The sequence below is a fragment of the Panthera tigris genome, chromosome A1 (genome assembly GCF_018350195.1).
Source record: "Panthera tigris isolate Pti1 chromosome A1, P.tigris_Pti1_mat1.1, whole genome shotgun sequence".
In the NCBI taxonomy this organism is placed as follows: domain Eukaryota; kingdom Metazoa; phylum Chordata; class Mammalia; order Carnivora; family Felidae; genus Panthera; species Panthera tigris.
The window spans coordinates 166,317,095-166,320,307 of NC_056660.1; the positions used below are offsets into that span (position 1 = coordinate 166,317,095).

The 3,213-nt window shown below is 34.0% G+C and overlaps 1 long non-coding RNA gene across 1 annotated transcript; it reads right to left on the bottom strand.

Annotated features, from left to right (window-relative positions):
• Positions 1-2,181: 2,181 nt before the first annotated feature.
• On the bottom strand, positions 2,182-2,957 carry LOC122231530. Its single transcript, XR_006208770.1, has 2 exons — positions 2,787-2,957; positions 2,182-2,272 (listed from the first exon to the last, which is right to left on the bottom strand). It is a non-coding gene; the product is annotated as an uncharacterized LOC122231530 (long non-coding RNA).
• Between the last annotated feature and the right edge of the window lie 256 nt (positions 2,958-3,213).

A 3,213-nucleotide genomic window follows, 5' to 3' on the forward strand; every position in this document is an offset into this window, starting at 1 on the left:
ACAATTTGCATATGTATTGGGCTTACTTGATGAGGTAGTTCCTCTACACCACAGGAGCTTTCCATTATGTGTCTCCTTTTGAAGAACCAATGAGACTACCCTATTTTGGTAACAACCTTATAGTACCCAAGGAAACATTTACTATGCCATCTGAATAGTTATGATGTCCCTGAAGTGAATTATAATGCAATTAATTAAATAACTTGTAGAATCTAACTTCATGTAAAAAAAAAATGGATTTCCAATCATTCTGACTGAGTGAATGTTCTTATATTTCAAATATGGCTAATTATATCTGTTAAAATTTCTCTGGAGGACTGGCGTTATTGTATATGGCTCCAAATTGGTGGCAGTTGAATTAAAATAGAAGTCATTATATCTGCCATATAAGAAAGTCAACGCTCCCCAGACAACCAGTGAAACCGGAGAGGCTGTCATTTGATCAATCTGACCAGGATTAACATCCACAAACAATTGTTTGGATTTGCTGTTTCTGTCACTGGTGACAAGGAAACATGAGTTTAAAAATTGATTATCTTTTCCTGTACGAGCTTGTGACAATATTCTAGAATTGTGGATATGTACCAATGACATTGTTTCTAAAACTTACTTTAATGTTTGACATTAAAGTTTTAGATTACACCAAAATATTCAAGGGGGGGTGGGAATCCAGGGTATTTTAAAGAAGGGCTGAGATTTTACAAATGTAAAAAACTGGAAAAAGTTTTTAAGGTAGATGATGATTTAAAATATTTTCTTAAGGAAACAGTTCCATTCAAATACATAATGTGTTCTTTGGGATTAATGCTATACCATTTTATGTGAGGAATACATGTGTTATTTTGCATCATGAAAACCCATTTTTCCCCATGTTTCCCTAGAAAATTCCTTCAAGCCCAAGATCAATCACTGCCTTCACTTGGAGGCTTTCCCAACTCCCAGAGACCAATAGGTGATCCTTCATTATGTTACCATAACACTAGTACCACTCCTAAGAGGTAATGGTGTGTGAATTTTTGAGATAATATTGGAGATTGGGTTTGGAAAACTAGATTGATCATATTGTTGAGTTTAGTTTCTATCTTGTAACCAATAGCATGAGAGGGAGGAGAGTTATGTTTTATTTTTTTGTTGTTGAAAATGGAGATTTTGGAAGATGTAATTTAGTGGTTTGAATAATTTGTTTTTTAGGAGATATCATTCAAGCAACATTGATTAAATGGCTACGAAATGCAACAAAATCATATTGATTGTGTGGAAATGAAAAAAATAGTTCTTATTCTTAAGAAAAAAAAAAGCTTATGATCTAGCAAGCAGGGACTAGAAACACAGAAAAAAGTAACCATAATGCAAGAAAAAGAATGGGAAGTATATCAACTTTGAAATTAACTAAATTTTACAAGTTGAGAGATGGTTCTAGTCTAGGACTAAATAGCAAAAATTATGAAGAATGTGCCAAAATTCTCTTTAGCTATAGAACACATATCAAAATTAGGGAAAAAATAGAGAAAAAAATGCTCTTTGGAATAAAAAAAAGACCAAAGATAATTTATAAATGTATAAACTATAGATTGGAGAATGTTTTATTATAGTTAAAATAGGATCCCATAAGTTTAAGCTATTGGCTGTCAAGTACAGAAACATTAGTTAACCAGTTTATAAATGGGTTCAAAATTTCCAAATCAAAGAAAGGAAAATATATGTATATAGGAGGCATTTAAGGCATAAAATAACTAAGAGCCAAATTAAAAAACAAAAATTTGAGAAACTTATTTCTACAAGCGCTCTTAAGAAACATGCCATCTAGAATCTTAGAGGCTTTTCTGTATACTAACCCTCTTGACTTCTCTAAACTTTATGAAAGGGCCAATGTGACTGTTGAGAGAATTACTTGTTTCTTATTCTGTAGAATTAAACTGGATTTAATCATCACCTCATATACAGCACATCCCTTTTCCCTTCACCCCCCCACCACCACACACACTCTAAATTTAATTAAAATAACTGAAATGAAACTAGAGATAATTTGTTTTTTAAATAGACTGCCACATGCTCCATTTACATAAAACCCATTAGTTTGCATTAAATACAAATTAGCTGCTGATATGAATTAAATCACGTATAAATAGTTCAGAATAGCCGCAGAACCAGGCATTTTAATTAATATAACTGTTAACCAGATTTATTTGTAAGGTAATCAAGACTCTTACTCATTTATTCTTCAGTACAATAGGCCAAGCGACACTGGCTGTCCTAGAACAGGCCATCATTTCTATAGGAATACAAATCCAGGAGGAAGATTGATTAGGTTCTTCAACTACAAAGTGTTCAAATGATGAAAGCATGCCAGTTTAGAAATTATGGCATCTGGAGGATAAATGCAGAATCTCTTCAAGTAATTAACACATACAATTTCTTGATCACCTGAAATATCCAGCTTTTTTTTTCCCTCTTTCCATAGCTTAGTCATGGTTTAATTTAAAACAAGATTTTTAAGACCTAGGAAATAATTTTCCTTTGCTGCTATTCTTATTTGGACTAATTTATGCATCACTAATAAGTATTTCATAGTTAATAATAACTTCCCAAACTAATTAGAATTTAGAGTTTAGCAAGAGTGTCTGTTAGTCCACACTCATTTTGTTCCAGGTAACTGAACCTTAAAGTGACTTAATATACTTAGATTCACGTGGTTAGGAGCACAGAAATGAAAACCCACATGCTGACTTCAGGCACAGCTAGATCCAACACTCTAATTAGGTCTCAAGAATGAAAATGGCTCTTACCCTGTCTGAGGAATGCTTTTCTCTGTAACTTCATTTCTTTGGCAGGCTCTGCTATCATGGTGGAAAGATGGCTGCCAACAGCTCCAGGCTTCATATAATCTCTCAACAACACCAATTTTTTTCTCAATAGTTCCAATGACTGTCTCTCAAAATGAGACTTATTTGCTTCGATAATTTATGCCTCTCCCTATGACAACACAATGGAAAAGAGAACAGAATGCTCTGATTCACCTCAGTTATGTACTCACCACTCTGGAAACTAGGGAAGGGGCCAGCCCCAACTGAATCATAGGAATTGAAAGGGGGAGGATGTTTTAATAAAATAAAAGGTTGGTTGCTTTCCTAAAAAACTGATGGGGGAGGGGCACCTAGGTGGCTCAGTTGTTGAGCATCTGATTTCGGCTCAGGTCATGATCTCAGGGCTTGT